Here is a 23,435-nt window from a genome sequence, read left to right as displayed (position 1 = left end):
AGACTTCCTGGTGGTCGTGAAGCAAGTGAGGTGGGGCAGTGAACACGGGTTCAGGCAATGTGAAGGAGTTCTGGTAATTGGCCCCAGGAGCAACCATCTCCTCCCAAGGTCAGCATGGAAGTTGTACTTCCAGTCCAATATTTAGTTTATCACAGAGTAATGGATACGTTCCCCTCCTATTATCCTTTGCCAATTATGAGAATGTTGGGTTGTTATCATCATGGACCTTTCCTGGAATCCCTCATCTTTGAGTAGCTCAACTAATCGTGAATTGGAAATGTTGACTTCAACTGCAACCAAGGGGCCAAAGGACAGAGAAGACACCAGGAACTCATTCTTCCTGGGATATGAGAAAGTTTGAAAAGATGCCTGCATTTTGTCTTTAAATCCATTCAGCTCAGTTCAGTGAACATTTAGGGAGAGTTAAGAGCTAGGAGCAGTGTTATTAACTGGTCTGTTAATAACCAGTTAACAGATCTCCAAGTTCCCTGTTTGTACTGTTTTAATTTGAAGCTTTGTCAATATCAGTGCCAGCCATCAGCCCAGGGTGGCCAGGCTGGTCCTTCCAGTTCAGGCGGTCCCCCTAACTTGAGCCATGGTTTATTTGGCAAGAGCAGAGGCTGCCCTTCCAGTCGTCTCTCACTTTCTCTGAGTTGCCCCGGGAGGTGGACTAAAGTGCAGCTTTGACAAGTCCTGCACAGATGTCCTCACACTCCCACGCTGGGTGACTCTCACTAATGTGTCTCTCCAGGGTGGCCAGTCCTTCTGGGTGATTCGGCTGCTCCTGGATCAACACTGTTCACTCACCTATAAACTTGCAGCTGTGACTACAGTGTCAGTGTGGCAGTAAGCCAGGTGAACAGAAGAGTGCTTATTCTTCAATGTTATTTAACTGTGGGGTTTTGGCAGAGAGGACAGTAGTTGTGCTAGGTATGTCCCTTCCTCATCTTGACCCTTAGGGACTGCTGTACACACTTTTGAACTTGAAGTTGGGCGATCTGTGAGGTTCCTGGGCCATGCTCAATCCATCTCAAGGTAGCATCTTCTCCAGGATAAAGGAACCAGGAACCATAGCCAGGGGTCATGAACAGGTGAGACCCAAGTGCCAATCATTTCAAAGCCAAACTCTCCAAACTGGTTACTATTATTTCTCACTGTCCCCATCCCCTCTTCTACAAATGTCCCCATTCTATACAATCTGTATACCACCTACTCTCTTTACCCCCACGTAAATGGCTGTCTTCTGTTAGCACTATTGTCCTACCCTGGAAATGATCACATGAGATTTCATAAGAAAGCAAAAGTGGATCCTCATCAGGAAGCCTTAGGATTCCACTGGTATGCTGGCAAGAGGGACAGAGTGAGAAACAGAAATCAGAGTCTGTCAATGAACATGCCCAAAGTAATGGAAATGAAGTTATCCTCTGCGGTGATAGAGGGATGGACCCAAATGTAACAAGCGAGTTCTGCTGTCCATGATCTTGACAACACCATTAGGGGTTAGTGTGGGTCCTGTGAGAAACAGATGCGAAGATGAAATTAAACATGCAAGGACTTTATTAGGGAAAATCCATGTGTCAGCAACAATGGGACAGGAGCTGGGAAAGGTTGGGAGAGTGCACGGACAAGCTTAATAATGGCTTTGTTGAATGAACACACAAATGAACAAAGTACAGTTTGGAAAGGGAAAGAGACATTTGGGTACAAAATGATGGGAATTAGCAGAGTTGCTACTGGGTTATAGGCAGTGTAGATATTCACCTGGCATCTACCATGGGGATGTACCAGGTGTTTATTCCTGACATCTGTTCTCATTGGTCACATCTATTCTGAGTGATTGATGCCTGTGTTGTACTGATTGTTAAATATTTTGAGAATCACCCCCAGTGATGTGGACTATCGTATTGCCTGGAATATCTGGCCATGGTTTCACAAATGGAAAGCCATTTTTTTCTGATGGCCATTCACTGAAACATAGGGCCACCATACATATTAACAGGGTCTTATAGGTAGATGGTAGTGGTGGTACAGAAACAAGGAGAGCTGCCAAAATCCAAAAGCCACAGAACATAGTTGTCCTATGACTCTGATGGAGGGTGATTTATCACATTGATGGTACATCCATTGCAAGCTGCTGAGGAGCTGTAGATTTTTGTCCTATTCTTCCTAAGAAAGAATGTGTATTACTCTTTTCCCTTTGCCCTGCTAAAAATACACTAGCAACTAAAGCTGGTGCACTCCCTATGTGTTCTCTTATCACAAGTACAGTACGTCCTCCTTAAGCTGGAAAATGTTAGAAGAAAAAATGAATTGAAACTAAATGAAAAGTGACCTGTCATTAAAATTTTTATGTTCACAAAATGCTGAGGTAGTGAGGACATGGGGAAAACGGATGAATTGCCTGGACTTAAAAGCCAGGGGGACAAGAAGCAGAACTAGCAGAACTCATGCCAATGTGGGAGTGTGGAGGCAGGGAGAAGCAAGGGAAAGTAACCCAGGAACTCACAGAGATTGTACTGAGGACTCTGAATTCCCATGGGTGGTGGTGTTGGGCTAAGTTTAACTAGATCTCTAAGAGGTTTGCAAAGGGGCACACCTGATACCTGGAATATACTTAGGCTAGCTGAATTTGTTTGTTTCTTGCAACCTAAAGTGAATTATGAATCAGTCCAAAGTCAGAGACAGACAACTTTGTCTTTCACATAATGAACCAGAAGGCAAATTTCCCAAGACTAAGGGTTTCTGTTCATGTCTCGGATAGGGTTGAACCTCTTGGGTGAAGAGGGCAGGTCATAGGTTACCTCTTCCAAGAAAAAAGGGATGCAGGATCAGGAAACTGGAAAAAATGGTGCTATGGATGTATAGGACTCCAAGAGAAAGACATGCTATCTTATGTGCATTTAAACTCTCCTTCCAGATTAACGGAGTGGTTAATTTTCCGGCATAGGTTGCAAGCTCTCTTTCTCTCCTCCTGTGTAGTAATGGCTCCACCCATCCCACTGAAACACACACTCTTACTAGCACCAAGTACTGCCCTGTCCCTGTGTTCACCTTTGGACATGTCCCCTATAGTAAGCTCTTTCAACGACCTGATTTGACAATGGCACCTGTTTCCTGCCCAGACTGACACAGTGGCACAAAGGTACACATAGCTCTGTCTTCTCTGTGCCCAGGGCCTGCAGGAAAGAATACCTAAAAATTCCTGTCTCTTCTTATGCCAGGCAGACAGAAATGAAATTAGGTCTGGACAGCAGAAAACTCAAGGAATTCACACCGAAGATATCCCAACTCGAGAATGATCAAACTTGTCAAAATTAGGAAAAAGAAAAAGTGTGAAACATAAAACCAAACCAATAATAAACAAACTTAGAGAGGAGAAATAAAATTAAGTATATCCCCACCATCACACTAAATGAAGAACATGGCATTGCCCTGCCACTCCATCAAAACTGTGCACACTTGGCCAAGTTGCCAGTGACGTCCCTACTGCCTAATCCACGGTGATTCTCAGGTCTAATCTACTACTCTTCCCTCCTCACCCTATTCCAGCCACACTGGTTTCCTTGCACTTTCCTTGCACACACCAGGCACACCTCCACCTTACAGTCTGGGATTGGCTGTTATTTCTGCCTGGAATACTCTTCCTCCAGAGATCCACATGGCCAGCTCCCTCCCTCCTTTAATCTTGACTCAAATGTCACCTTCTCAGTAGGGCCTGTCACAACCATTTTATTCTTAATTGCAACCTCCCCCGCTTGCACTCCCAATCCCATATACCATGCTCTACTTTTATTTTTTCCCCCAGCATTTAGCACTTCTCACATGCTATGTTAATTGCTTATTTATTATGTGCATTGTTTATGGTCTGTCTCCTCCCATCGAATTTCTTGAGGTCAGGAATCTTTGTTTTATACACCAATGTCTAGAACAGAGTCTAAGACAGAGTAGGTGCTCAATAAATATTTGCTGAATATGTAAATAGCACAAAATTCATCTAAATGTCATTAATGTGATGAAACAAGGGAGTGAAAAGAGGCAAATGCAAAGATAAAAATATCTGAAGTAAAATAACATCAGCAAAGGTGGAATTTAAGTTTCATATCATTAAACAGGATAGAAAAGGACATCTGTTGTGATAAAAGACAGTTTTTATAAAGAAGATGTAAGTCACAAGCCTGTTTGCATCAAACGTTAAACATCAAACTGTACAAAACAAACACTGTTAGAAATATAACAACTTGATTTTTTAAAAATATAGTTCTGGTGAGTCACCTCAGGATGTCATTAGAATGGGCTTGGAACCGTGATGACAAAATCAGACAAGACAGGGGCTGACCCCGTGGCCGAGTGGTTCAGTTCACACACTCTGCCTCGGCGGCCTGGGGTTCTCTGGTTAGGATCTTGGTTGTGGGCCTAGCACCACTCATCAAGCCATGCTGTGGCAGCATCCCACATAGAACCAGAAAGGCTTGCAACTAGGATACTCCACTTTGTACTGGGGCTTTGGTGAGGAAAAAAAAAAAGAGAAAGATTGGCAACAGATGTTAGTTCAGGGCCAATAAAAAAAATCAGACAAAACAGAAGAGAAGTGCAAAACTAATGGGAGGTAATTTAATGATCTATAACACTTGTTCAAAAAATATGAAACTATTTCAGAATAGAATCAAGTAACGAAAAAGATGAATTGACTCCAAACAAGTATTAAAGCAACTTCTTCCTCCTTACAACCCCTGGTTGGTTTGCATACTCGTCAGAGAGTTAAGGCAGATTCCAGGGAACCTGGATTACAAGATCACAGCAAGACTTGGAGTCCCCATCAGCCTAGTGACGTGGAAGCTGGTAGGCCAGGTAAGGGCTATGCCGAGAATTGGCATAGCATAACATCTCCCATATTCCAGTGGTAGAAGGAGTCCCAAGACCCACCCAGATTCAAAAGGATGGAAAAATAGAATCTACCTCTTGATGGAGAGGGGCAAGCTCACATTGGTGAGCATATGGCATGGGAACTGTTGTGATGTGGTTACCCTTTTGGAAAATACAATCTACTGCAATGGATCCTTGGGATATTTAAAAAGAGATTTTAATATATTACCTTTATGCCACATATTTACAGTGCAGTTGAACACATTAAAGAATTTAATTATGGAACAAGAAAAGACCCCGAATAGCCAAAGGAGTTCTGAGAAAAAAGAACAAAGCTGGAGATATCACACTCCCTGATTTCAAAATATACTACAAAGCCGTAGTAACCAAAACAGCATGGTACTGGCACAAAAACAGACACACAGATCAATGGAACAGAATCGAGAGCCCAGAAGTAAACCCACACATTTATGGACAGCTAACACTCGACAAGGGAGCCAAGAGCATACAATGGAGAAAGGAGAGTCTCTTCAATAAATGGTGCTGGGAAAACTGGACAGCCACATGCAAAAGAATGAAAGTAGACCATTATCTTACACCAGACACAAAAATCAACTCAAAATGGATTAAAGACTTGAATGTAAGACTTGAAACCATGAAACTTCTAGAAGAAAACATAGGCAGTACGCTCTTTGACATCGGTCTTAACAGCATATTTTCAAGTACCATGTCTGACCAGGCAAGGAAAACAAAAGAGAAAATGAACAAATGGGACCACATCAAACTAAAAAACTTCTGCACAGCAAAGGAAACCATCAACAAAACAAAAAGACAACCTAACAATTGGGAGAAGATATTTGCAAACCATATATCAGATAAGGGGTTAATATCCAAAATATACAAAGAACTCATACATCTCAACAACAAAAAAACCAACAACTCAATTAAAAAATGGGCAAAAGATCTGAACAGAGATTTCTCCAAAGAAGATATATGGATGGCCAACAGGCATATGAAAAGATGCTCAACATCACTAGCCATCAGGGAAATGCAAACCAAAACTGCAATGAGATATCACCTCACTCTGGTCAGAATGGCTATAATTAACAAGACAGGAAACAACAAATGTTGGAGAAGATGTGGAGAGAAGGGAACCCTCGTACACTGCTGGTGGGAGTGCAAACTGGTGCAGCCACTATGGAAAGTGGTATGGAGTATCCTCAGAAAATTAAGAATAGATCTACCATATGATCCAGCTATTCCACTGCTGGGTATTTATCCAAAGAATTTGAAAACACAAATGTATAAAGATACATGCACCCCTGTGTTCATTGCAGCATTATTCACAGTAGCCAAGACTTGGAAGCAACCTAGGTGCCCATCAAGCGATAAATGGATAAAGAAGATGTGGTATATATACATGATGGAATACTACTCAGCCATAAGAAATGATGAAATCCGGCTATTTGTGACAACAGGGATGGAACTTGAGGGTATTATGCTAAGTGAAATAAGTCAGAGGGAGAAAGTCAAATACCATATGATCTTGCTCATAAGTACAATATAAAAACAACGACAAACAAACAGATAGCAATAGAGATGGGATTGGTGGTTACCATAAGGGAAGGGGGGAAGGGGGGAGGGCAAAAGGGGTGATTAGGCTCACATGTGTGGTGATGGACTATAATTAGTTTTTGGGTAGTGAACATGATGTGATCTACACAGAATTCAAAATATATTACGATGTACATCTGAAAGCTATATAATGTTATAATCCAATGTTACTGCAATAAAAAAAAGAAATTTAATAAATGAAGTTATAAAAGATAAAAGTACCCTGAGAAGGGATTGTATGTTTTTTGCTGTATTTATAAATTAAATAATAATGTTTATAAATTAAACTTAAAATCTAAGTAAGCGGCTTCCTCTTAGGATATAGAAAGCTTGAAAGTGCATCATTCACACCCTAAGAATAAGAAAAAGCAGAATAATCTACAAAATCATAACTTCTCTGGGGTCTGTTAGAGAGGTGAGGTTGTAGGGCAACCAACTAGCCTGAAATCTAAGGAAAAGTAGGCACCTCCGAGGAAAAATATGAGTACCAGCTAATCTGAAGCAGAGCATGGGAGGAAGACAGATTTGCCATAAAAGAAGGTATGAAAAATTCAGGTAAAATTTGTAATGAATTTCTAAGGTCAAGTTTGGGCTATCATGAGAGTTTAGAAATCCTGGGAACCACAGATACAAGGGGGATTCACACCCACTCATAGGCTGTTCTCCAGATCTACACAAGGTAAGACTGGAGCAGAGTAGAAGACAGAAGAAGTCTCCCTCATGGTTCAGGCCTGTGGAAGGAAAAAGCTGCTACTGCAGGAAACAGAAAGCCCTACAAAGATCCTTTTCCCTCTGGAACAAAGGCCTTAGGACGCCAAGTGAAGAACAACGAATCCTGTTGCCTCCAGGGCATGGCGAGAAGATCTGTTGTGACTGGGGGAAGAGAACAACAACAACAAACACCTCTCTACTCCTTAGGAGGCACTGGACATCATCCTAGGCCCAGACCATTAGAGATATCCTGCCTCTGGGGGGAGGTAGATCACTGGGAAAGTTCAACCCTTGAGGCCCAGGGCAAGGACAGAGGCTGATGTAGGCAACAGAGAATTGCACTCCCCTCCCTACTGCCACCTTGACCAAGCTACAAGCATCAAGTAACAAGTTAGCAGTCTACAATGGAGGAGGGACAAGAGACATTCTCTCTGAGGTACAAGGTCACAAGGAAAGGCTAAAGCTGAGGGTGAAACAGGAACATTAAGAAAAAACCCTCTGGTAACACAGCCCCCGAACTAAGCATAAAGTAAACACAATGGGAGTTTGAAGACTGTAGTACACCAGGGGTAACCATAGCAACAAAAAAATCCAAATGCAACAGAACTCTTGACAAGATTCATGCAACATCCTACGCTACAGGCCTCACAGAAGAGACAGGCCCATTTCTAGGCATAAATATAGTTTATCTGTCTATGATGTCCAGCTTTCAATCCAGAATTATGAGATACACAAGAAAGCAAGAAAAATCAAACTACTATTAAGAGACAAAGTAATTCACAGAACCAAATTCAGATATGACATAGTCATTGAACTATCAGATAAGAAATTTAGAATAATTATGACTAATAGGTCAAAGACTCTAATGGAAAAAGTGAGCAATATGCATGAACAAATGAGGAGTTTCAGCAGAGAGATGGAAAATAAAATGAGTCAAATGTAAACACTGAAAATGAAAAACACAGTAACAGAGATAAGGAATGCTTTTGATAGACTTATCAATCTACTCAACATATTCAAGGGAACCATCAGTGAACTGGGAGATAGGTCAATAGAAATTTCCCATTATGAAACACAAGGAGAAGAGTGAAAACAAAAGAATATAAGAGCTGTGGGACAATATCGAACAGTCTAGCATACATGGAATTGGAATCCCAAAAGAAGAATAGAGAGAAAAAAGAGAAAAGAAAATCTGAGAAGTAATGGTGGAGAACGTTCCCAAATTAATAAAGGGCATCAATCCATTCTTGGTTCTCTGACCTTCTGCTGAGAAAACACCAGGCAGGGTAAATCCCCAGCTCTCCACCGCACAAAAAAATATATACTCTTAGACACATATTTAAACTCTTGTAAACCAAAAGGGAAGAGGAAATCGTGAAGGAAGTCAGAGAAAAAAAAGACATTATTATCAGAGGAGCAAAGGGGATAAATACAGCAGACGTCTCATCAGAAACTATGAAAGCCAAAAGGCTCTGGAGAAACATCTTAAAAGTGCTGAAATGGGGGAAAACTGTCAACTCAAATTCTATACCCAGTGAAAAAGTCTTTCAAATATGAAGGGAAATTAAGATTTTCTCAGATACACAAAGACTGAAAGAATTTATTACCAACAGACCTGAACTACGAGAAATCTTAAAAGAATTCTTAAGGCAAAAAAAAAAAAAATATGAACTGAGACAGAAACTTAGATCTACACAAAAAAATGAAGCGCACTGGAAACGGCAAAAATGAATGGACCATGGAACTCCATACATTTCCCACTGTTTTGGGAGCATGCCTCTGCTCCAAACTGAATATACAGGCTGCCCTATGTTCCCCGAACTGCTCCGAAGGGAATCTAGCATTCTAAAGTATATCAAGAATGGTTATTTATGTACTACTTTGGGGAAAAGGCAACTTAGTTAAAGGAAGAATAGGTTGGGGCCTCATTTATTAAAGGGCAAAGAACTTCTAATTTAAGTGTGGTCAAGTGTAAAAAAAATAAGTAATGAAGATAGGAAAATTCAAAGAAGTAAAATGAGCATTGAAAATCTAAAGAAAAACCTAAGAAAATACCTCATTTTAAAATTTATCATATTAATAGTTTAAAATTTAATTTTAAAAAGTACCAGAATAATGTTTTAACCCACAAGCCATCTTCAAAAACACCTAAAAACTTATATTAACCCAATGTATCTCTTTGGACTGTATTGGACAATTCTATAGAACGAATGAAATAAGGACACAGAGGAACTGACTAATTCTTTTTATTTATATAACAATTATATAGCGTTTTCGATATGCTAATTTCTAGTCTAAATATTTTATGAATATTAAATAACTTCATCCTCACAAGAACCTTATGAGGCAGATATTATTATTCACATTTTACAGATGTGCTCAAGGTCGTGTGGTAAAGTCAAGACTTGAAAGTAGACGTATTTTCTCTGAAGTCTTTGCTTTTAACCTCTGTGCCATGCTGCTTCCCCACACAATAACAGAACAAAACCCTCCATTCCGGATACACACAATTGTCATTACTTTTCATATGTCTGCAGAACGTCTATAAAGACTGATCATGTACCTGGCTACAATGAAAATGCAGCAAATTCAAAGGGTAAAGATTTTATAGGTTATATTATCTGATCCTAATTCAACAAACAAGAAAAAAATTATTAAAAGATGAACAAAACATTGACTACTTGAAAATTAAGAAATGCTTAGAAAACATTTGGTTCAAAGAAGAAATCAAAAGGGAAATTACTGACCACCTTGAAAGCTATGACAAGGAGAACTTTATAATATACTCTAAGATCCTGTGAAAATTGTATCAGAAAAATTTTATAGCCAAAACGTCTTTCTTGTGAAACAATGAAGATAAGAAATAAAGAAACTAATCCACATTCTAAGAAATTAGACAAAGAACAATAAAGAGTGATTATTAAAGGTAAAATCTTAAATTAATAAATTAGAAAGAAAAAAGTAGTAGAATATATAAATAAATTTAAAATCTTGTTTTATTAAAAATCCAGACATTTGAGAAATAAGCTTGATTTTTAAAAAGGAGAAAAAGCAAAATTATAAAAGATCAGGAAGTAGAAAGAACAGACATTAAAATGACTAAAAGCGTTAAAAGAGAACTTAATATGAAACTTTATGGCAACAAATTTGAAAACTGGAGAAAAAATTGGAAAGAAGACGAAAAATGACCTATTTTTGCAGATGATATGATTGTAAACCTAGAAAACCCAAAGGAATCTAGTAAAAATCTCCTAGAATTAAGAAGAAAATTGGTGAAATAGATGGATCCAAAAATATGCAAAAAAAAAAAAAGTCATTAACTTTTCTCTACGCTAGCAGTAAGAATAGGAACGGAAAAAATTCACTTAAAATAGTGAAATAGAAATCCCTATGAAATACTTAGAAATAGATATAACAAAAAAAGGAAATAAACAGCAAAGTCATACTAAAATATGTAAAAGGAGCAATGAAGAGATGGAAAGACACTGTATTCTTGGATGAGAAGACTCAATGCCATAAAAATATTAAATTCCTCCAAATTGTTTGTATATTTCACTAAAGCTCACGACAAGGTGCGTATTTTTGGTTTGGTTGTTTTTGGCAATTGCATAAAGTGATCTTAAAGTTTCCAGAGAAAAATAAATACCAAAAAAAAAGACAAGTAATTTTGGAAAAATAGAGATGGGGCAGGGGGCTTTTTTTTACCAGTTATTAGAACTCTCTATAAAGCCATTGTATTTAAATTAGTATCCTATTTGGATCCCAATTTTATTAGGTATAGTACAAATATATGAGTGAAAAATATAAAAGATAAAGTAAAAGCAAAACTCTTATAAGAAAATCTAGTAGATTATATGTACTAAACGGAGCAGGAAAAGTTTTCCTGATCAAAACTGAGAAGTGAAAAGCTATGAGAAAAAACATAGACATATCTAGTTACAGAAATTATAACGTTAAGGCAAAGATATCGTAAAAATACAAAATGGAAGATTTGCAGAACTGTTCATAATGCAGATAACATTTAATTTTTATACAAAGATTTATTACAATTTGACAAGAGAAACAAGAACAAACCAATGGAAAATGGGCAAAGGATATGAATGGGCAATACACAGAAAAGCAAATCTAAAGGGCCAAGAAACATGGAAAAATCTTCCAATTCACCAAAAGTGAGGGGAATGAAAATGAAACTAAATGAGATATCGTTTTATACCTACCAGATTGTCTAAAATTTAAAAGACCTGTAACACTTGTTATTGGCAGGGTTGTAGGAAAGCGAGCACTTTCATGCAGCATGGACGGGATGAGCAATGCTACAGCCTCTTAGGGAAGCAGTCTAATGACAGCTGTTAAAATTTAAAATGCATATGCTCTTCAGGCCAGCTATCCTTTCCTTGAGAATCTCTTCAATAGAAATAAAGTCACCAGAACATACAGATTCATATACAAGGTGTTTTTTGGTGGGGGAGGGAGTTGTTTTGGTTTTTCTGCAAATTGTCCGTGAAAGCTACAATGTGTTTCCAGCAATAGGGGAATGGCTGAGTGAACTATGGCATATCCACATGATGGGACAATACAGCCGTTAAGAAGAATGAATTAGAGTTGTGCTCATTGACAGGAGGAATTTCAGAAGGTATTGTTGACTGAGTAAAGCACAATGCAGGGAAACAAATGTGTAACATTGTTCTCTTTTTGTAAAACAGTGATCAGAAAGCACCCACGTGTGCATGTGCGTGTGTGCATCTGTATATGTTTATATCGCCTTGGGAAAAAATAAGAAAGATACATACTAGATTATTAATATGGGTTATCTGGGTAGGTGGGTGGGTTGGGAACTGATATGTGCGGAAGAGAAAGGGAGGTGCTAAGCCAAAAAAGGAAAACAAACAAAAAGACCACCCACACACGACCACACACATGTATCTGTGCTTGAATTGAAGCACATACATGCATTTATCCCTCCTTGTCCATACTTTCTGTCTTGAAATGATTTCCAGGTTAACCTTTCTAAGTAAAGCAAATCACACCATTTGGAGCAGATTCTCCAGGGGTGTCAGGCCATGGTCCTTCTCTCTCCACAATGCAGAAGCCAGAAGGTGAAGAGTTCCACCATGGGTACCTGGGAAAATGACCAACTGCTCTTTGGGTCATAGGACTTAGAACTTTAGAGTTGTACAAATTCTGAACTTCCTCAGGATCAAATATGAAGTAAAATATAAGAAGCCAAGAAAACTAGTTTGAGATACTTTTAGTCAGCCCACGCTGTTTACTGCTCAGAAGTCCATCACTCCTTGATGTTTACAGAATGTTTACTAGTTCTGCATTCCATGCTCACATCTGTCTGCCTCCCTCAGCCTCCTTGTGGTAGAGCAATTTCCTTCACTTCAAAGGCAGCTCCAGGTGCGGGGAAGACTCCAGGGGTGTGGCCAGCCTCAGAATCTGGCTCCTTTTCTTTACTAAAACATGTACTCGCTTCATCTTATCCCAAGTTGACTTTTGGAGCCATTCCTAAATTCATTCATCTGCTTTTGAACTCTGAGAGTGAGAGAGAATGTAGTTTTCCTTTCTCCTCCAATCATTGGCCCTAGTTTTGTCGGGACACTTCAAATTGATTAACTGCAGAAAGAAACAGGCGGGATAATTACACATGCCACTAAAGGGAAAATGCCACAATTTAAAGGGTGGTGAGTAGGCTGTGAGAGAGTAGAATAATGATGGTCTCCAATGAACTATAAAATAAAATTAAAAATCGTTGTTTAAAGCCACTAACTTTTAGGGTGGTTTGTTATGTAGCAGTTATCTGATGCTGTGTCCAACGCCTTCGCAATGTGGTGTGCGGCTCCCAACAAGAGGTAGGAACTATTTCTCCACCCCCATGAATCCGCCTGGGCTGGCCTTGGGATGTTGTGGGAGTTCCAGAGCCTGGGCATTGACAAGCCTTGCAGCTTTCCCTCTTGCCCTCTTGGAACTTTCAGGTGGCTGTGCTGAAAAGAAGCTCAGGCTAGCCTACTGATGAATGAGAGGCTTTGGGAAGAGAACCGAGGTGCTCGCCAACACCCAGCACCAACGCCCAGACGTGGGAGTGAGGCCACCTTGGACCTTCCAGCTGAAGGCAGCCTCACAAGTGATCCCAGGCAAAACCCACAGAGGAACAGTTCAGTCAACCCCCAGAATTGTGAGAAATAATAAGTGATTGTTGTTTTAGCCACTGGGTTTTGAAGTGGTATATCATACAGCAATAGCTGATTAATACAGAGGCTTGGGCATTTTAATTCAATATCTACCTTTTCTTTTTGTTTTCTGTTTGTAATGAGGCTCCTTTTATTCTTTTTTCTCTAGAAACCTAGGAAAACCTACATGGATACAAATAACTCCTATATACTATACTCTTAAAAGTTCGTAGGAGACAGAAGATTGCAAAGGCAGATGCTAGATCTTATGTCTACTCTTCAGTATCGTGCATCCAGGGCAGCATCATATACCAGTCGGAGGTCAGCATATGTTGACCAAATTAAGTAGCTAATGGGACACCCGTTGCCACTCTCACTCATTTTCTTAGTACTTGTATGTGTCACAAAACGAATGGCCTAGTTGATCTGGTTTACCTGGCGAGCTCTGCAGATGTCCTCATGTTGCCTTGCTTTTCCACACAGATAACTCTCAAAGATCCCAGGCTGCAAGAAGAGAGTATCTCTCCAGTTGATGGAGGATGAGCCCATTGGTCACAAGTCCATTGGTTGTAGTAACATTAGTGGTGGCAGCAGGAGCAGAAGCTAACGTTTATTGACACCTTATCCATAAAGCCATTCACTTTACATGAGTTAGCTAATTTAGTTACTTAGCTGTTTATCATTTCCATAAGGAAACTGAGGCCCTGATGGGCTAATTGACCTGCCCAAGCTAACACAGTTAAATGGCAGAGCTTTAGCTCTTAGCAAACACTCTGGCTGTAAATGCAGCTAATTGTATAATTACACTGGAAGGTTTAAACTAAAAGTATAAACATAGTCATTTATAAAACTTGCCTAACAAGAAATCACCTATAAGTTACAATCTCCCAAATTTTAAGATATCACTTGTACTTCTCACTAGTCAAGAGATAATTATTACTAAGAGCATAAGAAGTCTGCGCTTGTGCACAGAAAGTTATAAAACATATAAATTAATACAAAAAGTAACATCATATAAGAATCTTGGCTGTAGAGGTGCTTACACTATTTTGAAGAGACCAGACTTATACAACGCAATGACCAAAGAGTAAGACAAGATATAATAACACAAAACAGAGCAAAGGAGTTCTGAGACCTCACCTCTTACAGGGAAGAATCTGAGTCATCTTTCAAATCGCTCTTTCTCCTCGAAGCAAAACCACTGCTTTCATTTTTGGATGTCACAGCACTAAAAGATGGTTCAATAGGCCAGACTAACCTGTGTGAGCAACTAGAATAATCTCCAGAAAAGAAAATTTACTTTGGGATTTAAGATGATCAAAACTGATTACTTCTCAAGAGGCTTAGAAACCCAAAGCTGTAAACACAGCTGGGGAAACACTTGAATGTGGGTCCATAAAAACTCCAGTGAATAATCTATCCTTCTGCCTCATGACGTGGACTCTACACCACATACATGAACCTATAGGAAAGCAGTAAATATTTTTATACAACCTTGTTGGTGAAGGGAAAAGGACAATGTATAGAGACATGCCCACCCACATCTTCTGTGTGTGTAATGTAAATCTATCGCTTGTTTTATGGAAGGAAAGGCAAAAGGATTACATTCAGCCCAGCCACTGAATTGTAACACAGGGATGTTTTTTAACCAAACCTATAAGAATTGAATTTATCATCTCAAAATTTAGAGCAGCAATATAATTATTTTTGATTGGATGGAAAATAAATGTTCTACTATTTGTTGACCAATAGACACGGATAGAATTTGGGCCAATTTTCTCTCTATAGAATAGTTTTGACTTATCATGAGCTTTTTTCCCTGGAAGGATAGACATCTGTATGTTAACAATGACTATCTCTGGTAGTACGATTAGGAGTGTTGATTACTTACTTCTCTTTGCTTTTTTGGTGTTTTTTGAAATTTTTCAAAATAACCTATATTGTTTTTTAATAAAAAGATATTATTTAATAAAAAAGATACAATTTTTTAAAAAGCAATCAACCTGCTTAACTTCCTCACTGATGGGCCTTCCTACACTATTTAAATAAATTGCCCTTAACTGCCAAATAAATCCTTGTCTTCAACTCATTTAAAAACAATTTTCCCTTCCAGGATAATTCTCATGATCAGTTTTCACAGATATCTAGAAATACATGTCATGGCTAAGAGTATTTTGACATGGGACTTGAGCCTTGGAAAAAGTTACTCTGAGGAGGAAAGAAATGTGCCTTAAAAATTTCTTTTTCAGATGACTTGCTGTGTAGTTCATTAGCAGGAGACACAAAAAGTACTTTCTAAAATAATAATGGCCCAGAACCTTGCTCTTTGAGATAACAAGGCTCTGTTTTTGCAGGTGGCCTTCTACTCAAAGAACAGAAACTGGAAACATCCATTGAATTGCCCTGTTTACATGCGTTGAGTCATGCTAATGGAACAGAGCTGATCAAGCCCTGGATACAAAGCGCTTTATGTAAAGGAAAAGGACCAGCCTCAGATTCACTAACCCCAGATGCAAACACTGTCATGTGTCTCTACAAAGACATGAACCTATTGGGGAGAACCTCGGAGGCAGAGCTGGCCAATAGAGAGATAATAGGAGCCACGTGCAGAATTTTAAATTTTCTAGTAATCATATTTTAAAAAGTAAAAATAAACGGGTAAGTTAATTTTAACATTATATTTTATTTAACCAAATATATCCAAAATAGTATCATTTCAATATTAAAAATGTATTTAGATAATATACATTTTCTTTAACTAAGTTTTTGAATTCCGGTGTATATTTTACACTTACAGCACAGTTCACTGTGGACTCGTCACATTTCAAGAGCTCAAGAGCCACATGTGGCTAGTGGCTACCTTATTGGACAGTGCAACTCTAAGATGAAAATGTAATCCTCACCACGTAGGATTACGGGGTCTTAAAAATTTTTTTTCCATTGAGATATAATTCACATACTATGAAATTCACCCTGTTAGGTGTACAATTCAATGGTTTTTAGTGTATTCACAAGACTGTGCAAACATCACCACCAATTCCAGAACGTTTCCATCATCCCTCCCCAAAATCCCACGCCTTTGTCAGCCTTCTTCACTCCCTTGTTTCCACAGCCCTGGCAACCACTAGTCTGCTTTCTGTCTCTATGGATTTGCCTACTTTGGATATTATATGTAAATGGAGTCATACAATACATGGCCTTTTGTATCAGACTTCTTTCACTTAACATAATGTTTTCAAGTTTCATCCTTGTTGTAGCAGTGTCAGTACTTCGTTCTTTGTGGTTAAATGCTCTTCCATTGTATGGATATACACCATATTTTGTTTAGCTATTCATCAATGATGGGCCTTTGGGTTCTTTCCACATTTTGGCTGCCATGAACAATCCTGCTATGAACATCCATGTAAAAGTTTTTGTGAGAACATATGTTCTCAATTCTATTGGGTATATACCTAGGAGTCGAATTGCTGGGTCATACGGTAACTCTACATTTAACTTTTTGAGGAACTTCCAAACTGTTTTCCAAATCAGTTGCATCATTTTACAGTCCCAGGAGCAATGTTTGAAGGTTCCAATTTCTCCAACATTTGTTATTGTCTGTCTTTTTTATGAAAGCCATCCCAATGGGTATGAAGTATAAATATTTTTAACAAACCCAGGAGTCAGCTCCTGTTTTCACCAATAAAGAAAATATAAAAACTGTGGTTACAAAAACACAACAGGGGCTATAATATTCATACAGATTTAAAAGATTAGGGACTGAGCTCACATTTGCCAAGTTTACTTGTAAAGAAACACATTGCAGCTTTGTTAGAAAGCTGTTTTTTTCTCTCTCTGTGCCATCAGCAAGTGAGGTGAGTTCCTTCAGCAATAACAAATAATACTTATTTGCAGTTCCTGAGTGTTTTAAATATATTAGCTTATTGAATCGTCACATTGGCCCTAGGGGGTAGATGCTATAATTATCACCTTCATTTTATGGATGAGCACTCTGAGGCCTGGAGAAGTGAACTAATTTGCCCAGATTCCACGGCTTGGAGTCCATGCTTTTAGCCATTAGCTTACTTCATCTCATTTGTTAACACTAGTTGGTAGGAAGTAATCAATGGTCTCCTGTAGACCAGTGGTTCTCAAAGCGCGGTCCCAGACCCTCTGCATCTGCATCACCTCTGATATTGCAAGTTAGAAATGCAAACGCTCAGGTTCCACCCCAGATTTACTGAATCACAAACTCTGGGAGTGGGATCCAGCAAGCTCTATCTTAACAAGCCTTCCACATGATTTTGATGCATGCTAACATTTGAAAACTACTGATCTAGAGCAAACATATTGTATGACCAAAGTTTATGGAAAAATTCCTATGGGTCAGATACAGCAGTAGGTGTTGGGTGCATTCACTTTGAGGATTCAATGCTGAAAAAGACATAAGTGTCCCTCCAGTGCTTAGAGTAGAGTGAATTTGATAGATGGTGAAGCAGCATTACTTTACTGTGCGACAGGCTCTAAATTGAGATATGCACATGATGCTCCATTTGGAAGCATGAGAAAGCTTCCTCGTGGAAATGACTTTTGAGCTTCCAAAAAACTTAGAAAGCCCACATCAGTTTCAAGTCATTTAAGTATGTTTGTTACTCCTGTTACTTTTAAGAAAGAATCCAAATTCTGTAGCATGACCTTCAAAACACTTCATTGACTGGCTCCTGCTTGTGTCCCCACCTTCATCTCCCCTGTAGCTCCTTGCTCCTCAAAGTGGGGGTCACAGAGCGTGCTGACATCACCTGGGAGCTCGTTAGCAGTGGAGAAATTTCAGAGCTTCATACCTACAGAATCAGAATCTGCAGTTTACCAAGAACCCCAGGTGATTTGTGTGCATATTAAAGCTTCAGAAGCACAGCTCTAGCTACTGTGAAGGACCTAGCAATTCTCTAAAACTGCCAAATTATATTCTCTGTGTCCACCCTCTGCCCAGAATGCCCTTGCCTCCTTTGACCCCTGGAGAAGTTGGACGCCCCTTCACGACAGCACGCTGACTGGGTTGTTTATTTACCTGTTTGTCTTCAGTACTAGATGGTGAGCTTCTCAAGAGCAGAGAGACTTTTATTTTTCTCTGTAATTTGTGGGGATTCAGGACCTACTTGCTGTCTTGTATGTAATGGATGCTCAATGTTCATTTGGTGAAACTCTGTGTAGATGAATGAGACATGCCAACACACGTGTAGATACCACATCTTCAGTGAATTTTACCTAAGGACTTACATTCCACTCTGTCAGTCACATAATTCTGGTTGATTGTCTGGTTCATCGGCATCAGAGAGAATCAGAAAGTTAGGGCAGGAGGAGACTGGGCAGTGGCTAGGGGTTAAAAGGAAAATCTAGTGTCTGCTTTTGAAGAGTTTACGTTATGATTTCCCATTATGTTTTGATTTACCAGATCCTACCTCAAAAGACAGAGACAGTGACGTGAAATGAAATGAGCACTGGATTGACAGCTGGGTTCTAAATACGGCGCCGATCAGCGATGAATTGCTTCAGGCCTTTCATTTCACTTCTGTGGGCTCTGTCTCCTGATAATCAGTGAGGACATTGAACCAAGCAATCCCATAAGTCTTCCCCACACCCCACCATAGATCTTTCTAAGCACTAAAATTCGAATACTTAGTATGTAGGCAACTTTTGGAAAATAAGGTTTTATTTGAACAGGCCTCTGGAGGATAAAAATCAGTGTTCAAAATCTCTTTTATAGGCAAGTTGTACTAAGTTATATGTGTCCCCTATTTCCCTAGATATTTTGAAAAACATTGTGGTATATTTAGTTTTCATGAGAAGGAAACTGTTGAATGGAATCTGCTTCAGAAAGATGTAGGTATGTCGTAAGCCAGGAAGAGCGGATTTTGATCAAGAATGGCATTTGCAATAAATCCAACTTTGTTCTGAGTGATTAAGTTCTTTAGAAAACCTATTGATGTTTCAGAGAGTGCGTAGATTAGAAAATACTGACAATTTCAAGAACACTAGCCTTGCATTTTAATGCCCCGGTGTCGTTGGTGAACAGTAAACTACTGTTGGCGCACACTGGGCCACTCTCACACGCGAAGTGTGTCAACCTGACGGGCTTGTGGGGACTACAGCTCTCCTTGTTTCCCTTCACTCCCCTACCCACGGGCTAGCAATGGGCTATTATCTCTCATTCTGACATCTGAAGGGAGAATCTGAAAGCCAGGAAGGAAGTTTTCCAAATCGGTATAAAAACAAAATCCTCTTATTACAACAGGATACAGTAAAGAAAACAAAGAAGGAAGCTCATGAGAGGGAAAAGGTTTAAAAGCGTAAACGAAAAATATTCTGAGAAAAACAAGATACTCCTAATGCAGTGCAGTTACTTAGATTTACTGGGAAAAAACAACATTGCTGCAGAGACTGGAGTATGGGAGTGGGGCTGACACGCATTACTGAAAAGATTGCTCACATTTTCGAAGTCACAGGATTTTAAAATCTAACATGTAACTGGAAGTCAATAGCATTTTGTTTCACAATTTCATTTCTCTTAGAAGTAAAATATTGTTCTTTGGAAGGGGAGTTTAATGAGTTTTGCCCAGAGTGAATACGGTTGCACAAGAAAGATGGAAGCAGCTTGTCCTTTCATTATCCAGAGATTAAGGGAAAATGGTGTATGGAGATATTCAGTCATAAAGAGCTTTAATAACTTATCCTAGCTCAGGGCTGGCAGAGATTTCAAAATGGTGTGCTGACATCATCACTCAGGGTTCATCACCCTAGCCTGAGCACATGGTGCTGTATACATTGTATGGCTGGAATATCTCCAAGTCAGCCAAAGTGAATGGTTTGACTAAAACGCGGGCTAAGTTCGTCTCAGTTATACCAGAGGATGGGAGGAGGAAGAGATTTGACTCCATTTAACATGAATGAAGATGAGTCAAGGGCAATTCTTACACAAACCATATGTGTTTCTCAGATATTTGTCAAGAGTATTGTGACTAAGTGGTCGGAAGAGGGTTATGATGGAATAAAATATAATTTCAATTAATTGAATTCTCAGTTGAAGTAATAGGGATGTGTTTTAATTTTGTTAGAGCTACTGAGAATTTATATCTATCAGGAGATTTATATGTAGTTCTCATATAATCCTCACACAAACAACTTGATGAGGTAGGTCTATCATGGTTCCTATTTTTTTTATTACAGTAACTTTGGTTTATAACATTATGTAAATTTCAGGTGTACATTATTATATTTCAGTTTCTGTGTAGATTACATCACATTCACCACCCAAAGACTAATTACAATCCATCACCATACACATGTGCTTAATCACCCCTTTTGCCCTTTTCCTTCCCCCTTCCCATCTGGTAACCACCAATCCAATCTTTGTCTCTGTGTGATTGTTTGTTGTTGTTTTTATCTTCTATTTATGAATGAGATCATGTGGTATTTGACTTTCTCCCTCTGACTGATTCTGCTTAGCATAATACCTTGAAGGTCCATCCATGTTGTTGCAAATGGCAAGATTTCATTGTTTTTTTTGGCTGAGTAGTATTCCATTGTGTATATTTGCCACATCTTCATTATCCATTCATCCCTTGATGGGCACCTAGGTTGCTTCCAAACCTTGGCTATTGTGAGTAACACTGGAATGAACATAAGGGTGCATGTATCTTTACGCATTTGTGTTTTCATGTTCTTTGCATAAATACTCAGCAGTGAAATAGCTGGATTATATGGTAGTTCTATTCTTAATTTTTTGAGAAATCTCCATACTGTTTTCCATAGTGGCTGCACCAGTTTGAACTCCCACCAGCAGTGTATGAGAGTTCCATTTTCTCCACATCCTCTCCAACACTTGTTATTTGCTGTCTAATTAATTATAGCTATTCTGACGGGAGTGAGATGATATCTCATTGTAGTTGTGATTTGCATTTCCCTGATAATTAGGCTGTTGAACATCTTTTCATGTGCCAGTTGGCCATCTGTGTATCTTCTTCGGCGAAATGTCTGTTCAGATCTTTTGCCCATTTTTTAATTGGGTTGTTAGGTTTTTTGTTGTTGAGATGTATGAGTTCTTTATATATTTTGGATACTACTCTGTTATCAGATACATGGTTTGCAAATATCTTCTCCCAATTGTTAGATTGTCTTTTTGTTTTGTTGATGGTTTCCTTTGCTATGCAGAAGCTTTTTAGTTTGATGGAGTCCGATTTGTCTATTTTTTCTGTTTCCCCTGCACCCTCAGACATGGTACTTGAAAATATGCTGCTAAGACCAATGTCAAAGAGTGTACTGCCTATGTGTTCTTCTAGAAGTTTCATGCTTTCAGCTTTTACATTCAAGTCTTTAATCCATTTTGACTTAATCTTTGTGTATGGTGTAAGACAATGGTCTACCTTCATTCTTTTGCATGTGGCTGTCCAGTTTTTAGGAACATATGGTTCCTATCTTGTAGAAGAGGGAAATGAAGCCTAGAAGAATTGAATATCTTCCCAAGGTTGCACAGCTAATGAGAAGCAAAGCCAGAATTTAAACCCAGGTCCGCCTGCAACTGGAACTCAAGTTCTAGGCTTTGAACTTCTTTTAGTTTAAATTACTACCTTGCATTGAAAGATCTATACTTAGGTAGTTACTCCCTAAAGGAATATAGGTTTTTATGTTTTCCAATTAGTTGTGTAACCTGTGATCATTAATGCTGTCTTTTCTGCTTGCCCTTGAGAACAGGACTCTCAAGTCCTCCTTTTCTTGAGCTCCTCCAGGCTTTCCCTCTTACCAGCTATCTCTTCTCAGCGCACACATGCTCAGGTTTTTCTTATATTGAATAATTCTTTACTCGACTCTTTTAGTAATTATCCTATTTCTCTCCACAACAGTCTGTTCAGCTGCGACTTCATAGCCCTTACTGCCCACTCCACTCTGCTGAGGTTGTGCTCTCACAGGGCACTCGTGATCTCTAAACCCAAACCCAAAGGCCTTCCCTGGGTTGTCCATCGCCTTGACCTTTCTGCAGCAAGTAGCCCTGCTGACCTTCCACTTCTTGGAGAGTATGTGCACATCAGACACAAAAAATGTATTTGTGTGATTGGTTAAATGAAATATGCAAACATTTTCTCAACTCTTAAATGCAATGTATTTATGGCTAAAGACCAGATATTTTTTTTTACATATAAACATCCTTGTATATTTTTAAAGAAATCATAAGAAAATGATTCTAGTTAAGGAAACTAGCTAACATTGTGGCAACAGCTCTCTTTCGCAGAGCAAGGAGTAAATTCAATTGTTTTCAAAAAGACTGATCTACTTTTAGGTTAATGTTTTAAAAAGTTGTAGGCATACTATATACAAAAATTAACTCAAAATGGATCATTGGCATGGTGACTATAGTAAATATTGTTTTGTATATTTGAAAGTTGCTAAGAGAGTAAATCTTAAAAGTTCTCATCACAAGAAAATAAATTTTGTAACTATGTGTGGTGATGGATGTTAAAACTTATTCTGGTAACCATTTTGCAATATAGGTATATCCAATTATTATGTTGTACACCTAAAACTAATACAATGTCATATGTTAATTGTATCTCAATTAAAAAAAGGATCATTGGCCTAAATACAAGAGCAAAAACTATAAAACTCTTAGAAGAAAACATGAAAGTCATTCTTCATAACCTTGCATTAGGCAATGGTTTCTTAGATATGACACCAAAAGCAAAAGCAACAAAAGAAAAAACAAATTGGCCTTCATCAAGATTAAAACTGCGGTGCTTCAAAGGATACCATCAAGAAAATGAAAAGGCAACCTATGGAATGTGAGGAAATATTTGCAAATCATATTTCAGATAAGGGGCTTGTATTCAGAATACGTAAAGAATTCTTACAACTCAACAATAAAAAGACAAGCCAATTAAAAATTGGGCAAATGATTCGAATAGACATTTCTCCAAAGGAGATATACAAAATGATCAATAACTACATGAAAAGATGCTCAGCATCAATAATTATTAGAAAAATACAAATTGACACCATGATACACCACTTCATACCCACTAGGATAGCTAAAATAAAAAAGACAGACAA

The 23,435-nt window shown here is 38.7% G+C and overlaps 1 protein-coding gene across 8 annotated transcripts in view; it reads right to left on the bottom strand.

The window, feature by feature from the left end:
* The window catches only part of LNX1 (ligand of numb-protein X 1), a 178,441-nt gene that overhangs the window by 122,944 nt on the left and 32,062 nt on the right, over nucleotides 1-23,435 (bottom strand). The gene's annotated exons all lie outside the window — the stretch shown is intronic.

This window comes from Equus przewalskii, chromosome 3 (assembly GCF_037783145.1).
Source record: "Equus przewalskii isolate Varuska chromosome 3, EquPr2, whole genome shotgun sequence".
NCBI classification, from domain to species: Eukaryota; Metazoa; Chordata; class Mammalia; order Perissodactyla; family Equidae; genus Equus; species Equus przewalskii.
Note: the sequence above shows the minus strand (reverse complement) of the source record. Positions and strands in the feature narration are given on the sequence as shown.